Source organism: Globicephala melas, chromosome 3, assembly GCF_963455315.2.
Source record: "Globicephala melas chromosome 3, mGloMel1.2, whole genome shotgun sequence".
Taxonomy (NCBI): Eukaryota; Metazoa; Chordata; class Mammalia; order Artiodactyla; family Delphinidae; genus Globicephala; species Globicephala melas.
In genome coordinates, this window is record NC_083316.1 from 76,433,694 (window position 1) to 76,446,376 (window position 12,683).

A 12,683-nucleotide genomic window follows, 5' to 3' on the forward strand; every position below is an offset into this window, starting at 1 on the left:
GTTCATGACAGAGTTTTTAAACACCAACAGTAGGAACAACTTTAGTTCCAATATTTGCACAAGTGAGCTGGAAAACTAATTGAAGGAGAACACTGAATTGTGAATGAGGCATCTGTTTCAACTTCCTACATGGTCATATATCATCCTCTGCAGCTGTTAGAGCGTGAGAGACGCCACGGGACAGCATGAGCCTAGTGTCGCACAGAGGCGTATACAGATGGAGACGGGAAAGACGTGTGCAACCAAGCGGTTAGAGGCGTCGCCCTTGTTGCTTCCCGGTATTTTGCGACCAGAGTTGAATAAAGTATAAGGAAGTAAGTAAATAAATAAATAAGCTTTGTTTTAAGCCCACCAAGTTTGCAGTAATTTGTTCCAGTGGCGGTAGGAAACTAATCGTCTCTAACTTCAGATGAGTCTGCAAACTCTCAGAAATTGTGGTGGAGAGACTTCAACCATGACTGTTATCAATTCCTCCCCTCCCTGTATGCACCGGCTGTTCTCCACATCAACAGGTAGAACCTATTTTCCGCGCCCCTTAAATCTGGGCTGGCCTCGTCACTTGCTCTGACCAACAGAGTAAGATGGAAGTGACACTGTGCCGATCCCAGGCCTACCCTTTAAGCAGCTCCTGCTGGCTCCCTCTCGGCAGCCAGCTACCATGCACGGAGTCTGACTATCCTGAGACCAGCACGCTGTGAACGAGTCTGAGCTGTTCCAGGCATCCCAGCTGAGGCACCAGACAAAAGAACGCAGAAACCATCTCCACGTGGAGAACTGCCCAGCTGAGCCTAGCCCAGAATACAGAATCACAGATAATACGTGGCTGTTCTTTTAAGCCACTGTTGTGGGTGGTTTGCCACCAACCAATAAGTAACTGAAACAATAATACTTTCTACGTGCCACTAGTAACTTCTCCCATTCCTTTACCTAGCTCTCTCTGCAGCTGAGCTTTGCCCTTACTTCAGAGATGTTCTGCCTCCTCCCACATATCTTCCATTGGCTTCAACCCTAAACTCCCCTACCATATGCATAGCTACAGTGACCTTTCTTAGAATTTCTCAGATCTACCCTTAGTGATCTAATCCCTTTCTGCCCCTTTCAAAATTTAATCTTTCTGTATGCTCAGTTACGGGCTCCTTTCTTTAGTCTACAGACACCCCCAGGTTGAACCCAATCCCTTTTCTTAAAATAACTCTTCAAGTGATTTCCCTGTTTCTTTCCTTTTTTACTTCTCACCTTTTGAGAATAGCCTACACATGTCATGTCCACATTTAATGCTCAGCCAGGTAGTGGGTTAAACCAGCTAAAGGACATGATAAGGATGGACCAGAGGCATGTGGGAGTGGGGCAGGGAGTACTGGGGAGGGAGGTCCATTATTTAAACAGGATCCAGTTGCCAATACCAGTCAGTGAAGTTGGGTACATGCCAAGAAGTTGGAGAAGCATCAGGTAGAGGACAAGTCTGTAGGGATAAATGTACTGTACAGGTTGAGGCAAAGTCCCAGGGAAGCCGTAGAGAGGGGATTCAGTCCAATTAACCCAGCAAGGAGGTGCAGAGTTGAATCCTCTATAACTTGGTTGTGCATGATTGCTCTTGTTCAGTAGACAGACAGGCCACTCTCTCACAGCAGAACTTGGCTTCCCCAGGCTTTCTACTCAGTAATGAGAGCCCCATCCCTCTACTTAATGGACTACACTCAGAAAACAGTTAAGGCTAGCATGCCTACAACAAGTCAACATTTCTAAATAAAATAACATTGACGTAACATTACCAAGTTAATTACTATGATTTTTCTCTTAAGGCATATTCATTTTGCGCAATACATAACCCAAAATCTACAAATCAGGTTTCCCAAAATAATAAATGCTAGTATTTGTGCATTCCATTAGTAGGGTGAAATTGTTAAGAGCATGTTCTTTGGAATAAGATTGTGTGGTATGCAGTCAAGTCCCTCAACCCAGAAACAAAACTCCACGTCTTAACGCTGGAAACTGTGAAGGTGTTATCTTACATGGCAAAGGGAAATTAAAGTTGCAGATAGAATTAAGATTGCTAATCAGCTGAACTTAAAATAGGGGTATTATCCTGGATTATACAGGTAGGCAATGTTATCACAAAGGCCCTTAAAAGCATACGAGGAAAGAAAGGGAGGAGGTGTGAGTGATGCAATGTGAGAAGGACTCAACTTGCCTTTGCTGGCTTTGAAGTTGGAGGAAAGGGGCCAGGAGCCAAGGAATGCAGGCAGCATCTAGAAGCTGGAAAAGGCAAGGAAACGAATTCTCCCCTGGAGCCTCCAAAAAGGAATGCAGTCCTGCTGAGACCTTGATTCTAGTCCAGTGAGACCTTTGTCAGACTCGTGATCTATAGGAATATAATGAATTTGTATTGTTTAACCTGCTAAATTCATGGCAATTTGTTATGGCAGCCGGCGAAAACTAATACTGACTACACTGTTCAAATCCTATCATTTATCACTGGTGGGACTTATGGAATGTTAATTAATTTTTCTATTCCTGTTTATTTATCTGTAAAATGAGACTAACAACACTATCTACTTGAGGATTAAATGAGATAATACATATACCATTTAGAATAATGCCAGATACATAGTAAATGCTCAAAAAATGTTAAATATTGCTATTGTTGTTTTGTATTTACCTTCCTCTTTGATTTTTATCATGAGATTTCACCTGAGAACCATACTGCAAATAATGTTTTTCCTACATCCATTTAAATAGCACAGGAAAAATGCCTACTAAATGTTTAACAGCTTTAAGATCCTGAATTGCCTGGAGTACCTTCTTAGGATGTTGTTTTCAGCTGTGAACATCTAACTCATCTTGCTCGTTTCTAATGTGCTAGAAGAAGCTGTGCTAACACCATATTTTAAAAGTACTTTCTTACTTCTTGAGGACTTAATTATAATGCTGCTGGTTGATGAGTTTGCATTTTAAGCCAAGACCCTGAAATAAACACAGTCATTTCAGTTCTTGATACAACTGAGTGAAAGTGCATTCTCTGATTAGCTTGTCAGCTTAAGGGTGCACCATGATGATGGGATAAAATTAACCACACTTGCCAATGACCTGACTCTCATTACAGATTTTGGCAGTTTCTGAACTTTTAATTCTTTTTGAAGTATACTGTGTTTCATATATTTGGTGTGTTTACAGTACATCTAGCCCTTTTATTTGAGAAATGTAATGTGTTTTCAGTATTTGATTAACTTAATTTACATTTTCAAAAGAGAAAAATTTTTTTAGGTACATAAAGTCCTTTTATTTTTAATAAGTTCTGAGATCCCCTAAGAGATCACAACCCTAAACAAAATCCATCTTCATGCATACAAAGCATAAAAAAGAGCTGGTTTTGCATTAGTCTGAAGAGTCCCACCCTTATACTCTTAATGGTGATTAATAACAGGAAGCTCTTTTATTATGATTGACAGCAATATACATAAAAAAATACCACAGAGCATTGTTTAGAAAAGAGGTATTAGTTATGGACTACATCTTTGTTAATTTCAACGGTAGGTGAAAGAGAATGGATTGAGCTTTCTGGCTTGCCATTCAGTCATTCATGTATTCATTCTTTCAACAAATGTTTGTTAAGCTCATGCAATGTTCCAGGAATTATGAATCTCCCTCAAAAGCTAAATCACATATTGTTTAGGAACATATATACATGTGATTAAATTGATGTTTAAAACCCACAAAATTTAGAAAAGTGTCATCTCTGGGAGAGGCAGAGATGGGATGCGCAAGGAGTATGCAGGTAATCCCAAAGGTATGGACGGTAGGTCCTCAGGTGTTTGTTCTATTATTATGTTTATAACATACATATACTCTACTTACGTTCTTTTGGTGTATCAAATATTTATTTTAAAAAGAAACAACTAATTTCTGCTTTAAGGAGGTTGTAGCCTTCTGTGGTCACTTAGCTATTTCTTATATCTTGAACTGTAACCACAGTCTCTCACTCCTCCATGCTTAGAAGTCTGTCACCCCTTTTTACGGAAAATATCAAACTGTATGCACTTAAATTTTTAAAAAAATTGTTAATTAAAGAGCATTATTAACTCATAAGTGATCGTCTATCCTGAATTCAGAGGTTCAAGGATCATTGCCACCTAATGAGAAGAGCGATGGCTGCACTTGGTTCTTGCTTGCTTGTTTCCTGCTGCTGGAACTCAAGGCAGGGTCAGCCCCTGGCACACCTCACGTCTAACACAGGGCTGAATAGTTGAAAAGTGTTTCTAGACCCATTTCTAGCACTAGCTCGTTGTGTGATCGTATACAAGTAACCAAATATTCTGTGGGGGTTTTTTAATATATAGTGGAATCTAGAAAACTGGTAAAGACGAACCTATTTGCAGGGCAGGAACAGAGATGTAGACATAGAGAACGGACATGTGGACACAGTGGGGGAAGGGGAGGTTGGGATAAATTGGGAGATTAGGATTGACATATACACACTACCATGCGTAAAATAGATAGCTAGTGGGAACCTGCTATAAAGCACAGGAAGCTCATCTCTGTGCTCTGTGATGACCTAGATGGGTGGAAGGAGGGGTGGGGTGGGAGGGAGGTCCAAGAGAGAGGGGATATAGGTATACATACAGCTGATTCACTTCACCGTTCAGCATAAACTAACACAACATTGTAAAGCAATAAAAAAATACTATGATGAGTATTCTTATTACAAGTATGTGAATTTAATAAACATTTGTTAAGGAGTTTGTGCTTAATAATTCAATACAAATAATAAGATGCAAGAGCATAGTGTGGCACAAAAAAGGTAGATTTGTAGCCAGACAAGCTTGGGTTCAAACTTTGGCTCTGTTTGTTATTGTCTGTGTCATCTGTCAAGTAACTTCATTCTTTTGAACCTCTGTTTCTGCACCTATAAAATGGAATAATACTACTAGCCTCATAGGACTGTTGGAAAGATTAATTAAAATATGATAATAGGGTTTTTGGAGGGATCAAGATGGTGGAGTAGAAGGACATGCTCTCACTCCCTCTTGCGAGAACACCAGAATCACAACTAGCTGCTGGACAAACATCAACAGGAAGACACTGGCACTCACCAAAAAAGATACCCCACATCCAAAGATGAAGGAGAAGCCACAATGAGATGGTAGGAGGGGTGCAATCACAGTAAAATCAAATCCCATAACTGGTGGGTGGGTGACTCACAGACTGGCGAACACTTATACCACAGAAGTCCACCCACTGGAGTGAAGGTTCTGAGCCCCGCATCAGGCTTACCAACCTGGGGGTCTGGCAACGGGAGGATGAATTCCTAGATAATCAGATTTTGAAGCCTAGTGGGAATTGATTGCAGGACTTCGACAGGACTGGGAGAAACAGAGACTCCACGCTTGGAGGGTACACACAATGTAGTGTGCGCATCGGGACCCAGGGGAAGGAGCAGTGACCCCAGGGGAGACTGAACCAGACCTACCTGCTAGTGTTGGAGGGTCTCCTGCAGAGGCAGGGGATGGCTTTGTTTTACCATGGGGACAAGGACACTGGCAGCAGAAGTTCTGGGAAGTACTGCTTGGCATGAGCCCTCCCAGAGTCTGTTATTAGCCCCACCAAAGAGCCCAGGTAGGCTCCAGTGTAGGGTTGCCTCAGGCCAAACAGCCAACAGGGAGGGAACCCAGCCCCACCCATCAACAGTCAAGCGGATTAAAGTTTTACTGAGCTCTGCCCACCAGAGCAACAGTCAGCTCTACCCACCACCAGTCGCTCCCATCAAGCCTCTTAGATAGCCTCATCCACCAGAAGGCAGACAGAAGAAGCAAGAAGAACTACAATCCTGCAGGCTGTGCAATAAAAACCACATTCAAAGAAACACAGACAAGATGAAAAGGCAGAGGGCTATATACCAGATGAAGAAACAAGATAAAACCCCAGAAAAACAACTAAATGAAGTGGAGATAGGCAACCTTCCAGAAAAACAATTCAGAATAATGATAGTGAAGATGATCCAGGACCTCAGAAAAAGAATGGAGGCAAAGATAGAGAAGATGCAAGAAATATTTAACAAAGACCTAGAGGAATTAAAGAACAAACAAACAGAGATGAACAATAACTGAAATGAAAACTACACTAGAAGGAATCAATAGCAGAAAATCTGAGGCAGAAGAACGGATAAGTGACCTGGAAGACAGAATGGTGGAATTCACTGGTGCGGAAGAGACTAAAGAAAAAGAATGAAAAGAAATGAAGACAGTCTAAGAGACCCCTGGGACAACATTAAATGCAACAGCATTCACATTATGGGGGTCCCAGAAGGAGAAGAGAGAGAGGAAGGACCAGAGAAAATATTTGAGGAGATTATAGTCAAAAACTTCCCTAATATGGGAAAGGAAATAGCCACCCAGGTCCAGGAAGTGCAGAGAGTCCCATTCAGGATAAACCCAAGGAGAAACACGCTGAGACACAGAGTAATCAAATTGGCAAAAATTAAAGACAAAGAAAAATTATTGAAAGCAGCAAGGGAAAAATGACAAACGACATACAAGGGGACTCCGATAAGGCTAACAGCTGATTTCTCAGCAGAAACTCTACAAGCCAGAAAGGAGTGGCATGATATACTTAAAGTGATGATAGGGAAGAACCTACAACCAAGATTACTCTACTGGGCAAAGATCTCATTCAGATTTGATGGAGAAATCAAAAGCTTTACAGACAAGCAAAAGCTAAGAAAATTCAGCACCACCAAACCAACTCTACAACAAATGCTAAAGGAACTTCTCTAAGTGGAAAACACAAGAGAAGAAAAGGACCTACAAAAACAAACCCAAAACAATTAAGAAAATGGTCATAGGAACATACATATTGATAATTACCTTAAACATGAATGGATTAAATACTCCAACCAAAAGATACAGGCTTGCTGAATGGATACAGAAACAAGATCCATATATACGCTGTCTACAAGAGACCCAATTCAGACCCAGGGACACATACAGACTGAAAGTGAGGGGATGGAAAAACATATTCCATGCAAAGGGAAATCAAAAGACAGCTGGAGTAGCAATACCCATATCAGACAAGATAGACTTTAAAATAAAGAATGTTACAAGAGACAAGGAACGACACTACATAATGATCAATGGATCAATCCAAGAAGAAGATATAACAATTATAAATATATATGCACCCAACATAGGAGCACCTCAATACATAAGGCAACTGCTAACAGCTATCAAAGAGGAAATCGACAGTAACACAAAAATAGTGGGGGACTTTTAACACCTCACTTACACCAATGGAAAGATCATTCAAAATGAAAATAAATAAGGAAACAGAAGCTTTAAATGGCACAATAGACCAGATAGATTTAATTGATATTTATAGGAAATTCCATCCAAAAATAGCAGATAACACTTCCTTTTCAAGTGCGCACAGAACATTCTCCAGGATAGATCACATCTTGGGTGACAAATCAAACATCGGTAAATTTAAAAAAATTGAAATCATATCAAGCATCTTTTCTGACCGCAACGCTATGAGATTAGAAATCAATTACAGGGAAAAAAATGGAAAAAAACACAAACACATAGAGGCTAAACAATACGTTACTGAATAACCAAGAGATCGCTGAAGAAATCAAAGAGGAAGTCAAAAAATACCTACAGAAAAATGACAATGAAAACACAACAATCCAATACCTATAGGATGCAGCAAAAGCAGTTCTAGGAGGGAATCTTATAGCTATACAAGCCTACCTCAAGAAACAAGAAAAATCTCAAGTAAACAATCTAACCTTACACCTAAAGGAACTAGAGAAAGAAGAAAAAACAAAACCCAAAGTTAGCAGAAGGAAAGAAATCATAAAGATCAGAGTAAAAATAAATGAAATAGAAACAAAGAAAACAATAGCAAAGATCAATAAGACTAAAAGCTGGTTCTTTGAGAAGATAAACAAAATTGATAAACCATTAGCCAGACTCATCAAGAAAAAGAGGGACAGGACTCAAATCAAAAAATTAGAAATGAAAAAGGAGAAGTTACAACAGACACTGCAGAAATACAAAGCATTCTAAGAGACTACTACAAGCAACTCTGTGCCAATAAAATGGACAACCTGGAAGAAATGGAAAAATTCTTAGAAAGGTGTAACCTTCCAAGACTGAACCAGGAAGAAACAGAAAATATGAACAGACCAATCACAAGTAATGAAATTGAAACTGTGATTAAAAATCTTCCAACAAACAAAAGTCCAGGACCAGATGGTTTCACAGGTGAATTCTATCAAACATTTAGACACAAGCTAACACCCATCCTTCTCAAACTCTTCCAAAAAATTGCAGGGGAACGAACACACCCAAACACATTATATGAGGCCACCATCACCCTGATACCAAAACCAGACAAAGATACTACAAAAAAAGAAAATTACAGGCCAATATCACTGATGAAGATAGATACAAAAATCCTCAACAAAATATTAGCAAACAGAATCCAACAACACATTAAAAGGATCATACACCACGATCAAGTGGGATTTATCCCAGGGATGAAAGGATTCTTCAATGTACGCAAATCAATCAATGTGATACACCATATTAACAAATTGAAGAAGAAAAACCATGTGATCATCTCAATAGATGCAGAAAAAGCTTTTGACAAAATTCAACACTCACTTATGATAAAAACTCTCCAGAAAGTGGACACAGAGGGAACCTGCCTCAACATAATAAAGGCCATATACAACAAACCCACAGCAAACATCATTCTCAATGGTGAAAAAATTAAGCATTTCCTTTAAGATCAGGAACGAGACAAGGATGTCCACTCTCACCACTATTATTCAACATAGTTTTGGAAGTGCTAGCCATTGCAATCAGAGAAGAAAAAGAAATAAAAGGAATACAAACTGGAAAAGAATAAGTAAAACTGTCACTGTTTGCAGATGACATGATACTACACATAGAGAATCCTAAGAATGCCACCAGAAAACTACTAGAGCTAATCAATGAATTTGCTAATGTTGCAGGATACAAAATTAATGCACAGAAATCCCTTGCATTCCTATACACTAATGGTGAAAAATCTGAAATAGAAATTAAGGAAACACTCCCATTTACCACTGCAACAAAAAGAATAAAATACCTAAGAAGAAACCTACCTAGGGAGACAAAAGACCTGTATGCAGAAAAATATAAGACACTGATGAAAGAAATTAAAGATGATACCAACAGATGGAGAGACATACCATGTTCTTGGATTGGAAGAATCAATATTGTGAAAATGACTATACTACCCAAAGCATTCTACAGATTCAATGCAATCCCTATCAAATTACCAATGGCATTTTTTACAGAACTAGAACAAATCATCTTAAAATTTGTATGGAGACACAAAAGACGCCGGATAGCCAAAGCAATCTTGAGGGAGAAAAACGGAGCTGGAGGAATCAGACTCCCTGACTTCAGACTATACTACAAAGCTACAGTAATCAAGACAATATGGTACTGGCACAAAAACAGAAACAGAGATCAATGGAACAAGATAGAAAGCCCAGAGATAAACCAACGGACATATGGTCAACTAATCTATGACAAAGGAGGCAAAGATATACAATGGAGAAAAGACAGTCTCTTCAATAAGTGGTGCTGGGAAAACTGGGCAGCTACATGTAAAAGAATGAAATTAGAACACTCCCTAACACCATACACAAAATAAACTCAAAATGGATTAAAGACCTAAATGTAAGACTGGACACTATAAAACACTTAGAGGAAAACATAGGAAGAACACTCTTTGACATAAATCACAGCAAGATCTTTTCTGATCCACGTCCTAGAGTAATGGGAAAAAACCCAAAAATAAACAAATGAGACCTAATGAAACTTCAAAGCTTTTGTACAGCTAAGGAAACCACAAACAAGATGAAAAGACAACCCTCAGAATGGGAGAAAATATTTGCAAATGAATCAATGGACAAAGGATTAATCCTCAAAATATATAAGCAGCTCATGCAGCTCAATATTAAACAAACAACCCAATCCAAAAATGGGCAGAAGACCTAAATAGACATTTCTTCAAAGGAGACATACAGATGGCAAAGAAGCACATGAAAAGCTGCTCAACATCACTAATTATTAGAGAAATGCAAATCAAAACTACAGTGAGGTATCACCTCACACCAGTTAGAATGGGCATCATCAGAAAATCTACAAACATCAAATGCTGGAAAGGGTGCAGAGAAAAAGGAACCCTCTTGCACTGTTGGTGGGAATATAAATTGATACAGCCACTATGGAGAACAGTATGGAGGTTCATTAAAAAATGAAAAATAGAAATACCACATGATCCAGCAATCCCACTACTGGGCATATACCCAGAGAAAACCATAATTCAAAAAAAGACACATGCACACCAATGTTCATTGCAGCACTATTTACAATAGCCAGGTCATGGAAAAAACCTACATGCCCATCAACAGACGAATGGATAAAGAAGATGTGGTACATATATACAATGGAATATTACTCAGCCATAAAAAGGAATGAAACTGAGTCATTTGTTGAGACATGGATGGATCTAGAGACTGTCATACACAGTGAAGTAAGTCAGAAAGAGAAAAATATCGTACGTTAACGCACGTATGTGGAACCTAGAAAAATGGTACAGATGAACCATTTGGCAGGGCAGAAGTTGAGACACAGATATAGAGAACAAATGTATGGACACCAAGGGGGGAAAGCCATGGTGGGGTGGGGAGGGTGGTGTGTTGAATTGGGTGATTGGATTGACATGTATACACTGATGTGTATAAAATTGATGACTAATAAGAACCTGCAGTATAAAAAAACAAACAAACAAAATAACTAATACTAATCTTTCTCTGGGTTATTTATATGGAAATAGGTTAATATAAATGTTTCAGACATTACATAAAATTTCTAAAAATCTTGTATGTTCTGGTATAATGTTATAAGTTATAATTCTAGTTATTACTTTAAAATGTATATCTCAGAAATTACTAAATTTCCTTGTCAATTGCATTATTATGAACTTTCATCAAATCTTTAACCGTGGTCATTTTTAAGTCTTTTGTCATTTACAGACATTTCTGGGTCTACTCTGATGCTTTTGCAAATATGTTCCTATAAAAGGGTTTCATCTTCAAGGAATTCATGGAAAAGACTCTGACAAGTACAGGTTTCTAGTAACTGACTATACTGATGAACTGAATGAATAAGCATTTTCAGAACTCTAATGGAAAACTGATGAATTCATAAAAGTGCTAACAAAAGATCAAGGTTAAAAAAAATTAATTGCATGGGATTGAACGAACTGATTAGGATGATTATAATTTTTGTGACTTTCTGTTTGAACAAAAAAAAAATCCCATAAGGACTCAGAGGCAAAAAATATAGAAATCAATTTTCACTGCAAAGTAAAGGAGCTGTTACAGCAGAGGATTACTGGAAGGAATGTCAATATTATGGCATAGTATGAGTGTGTTTCGTGTTTCGTAATTGCAATCATTGTCGCTTTTGTTGTTGTCATCCATTTATAATCCTTGGTGTCAGTTTATTTATCTCTTGAAAAAATAAAATATAGTGTGTGTGTGTGAAAAAAAAAAGTCATATAGAACAGCCAGACCTGCACGAAATTGTGAGGTCACTAATATTTTCCTTTCCCTCACAAATTTCTCTTCAGTGGAATACCAGTTCCTCACTTGGAACTATTGCCCTGGAACCATTACTTAACCTCTGTGAGCTTGTTACCTTACATGTACATTAGAGATAATGCCTATTCATAAAGCTGTTGGAAAAATTACAGGACAAATGTAAGTCCTTGCTTCATAGTAGTTGATGAAGAGCATTTTTTTCTTCCTTCCTCTCTTTAAGGCAATATGGTTTCTTTGTCTCTTACATTCTACTTCTATGAAAACAGGAAAAATAACTCAACCTAACTTCCTTTTTGATGAAACAAATTTATATCATTTTCCAAAAATATTTCTGTTATTTTATTCTAAAATAAAAATTATGATGACTATAAAAAAAAAAGAAAAAGAGCCTATTGTTGACAGCCCAGATTGTCCTAAAATGTAATTCCATCAAGAGAGTGATGGATTTAAACGTGGGCAGCCTAGTTATATTCAATCTATTTTGTAGTAAAAGATGATGCAGGACTGTACAAGTATATGTTATATATTCCATGGAGAACTGGATATGTGAATTTTTCAACATAATCTATCATCTCTACTAGGAGATCATCATTGAAAGTCAGGAAATATGCCACCGGCTGAGTTCTTAATATAAGCCAGTCACTGATTACTTACTATACCTTCTCTCTTTTGATCCTCACAGCCTTGCCCTGGGTTATTACCCTTTCAGAAGGGTTAAGGGATTACACTAAGTCACACAGATAAAAGGTGTTCGGTGCATTTCTAGTGCAAGCCTGATTCTAATAACCAGTTCCTGCCCAACATGCAAAACTTGTTCTTAAGATGTTGGTCTAAATTCCATACTTACAGATAAGGAGATTAATGTCTATACTCAGTTTTTTCCAAGAGATGGTTTACCCTTTTAATAATCCTCCCTGCACAATAAAACCATACATGTGTGTAAATTTCTTCTTAAACCCCAGTTTCTAAAAGAAAGGATAGCTTATTACTTTGGCTACTGAGCATTATGCATTGGGTTTTCTAA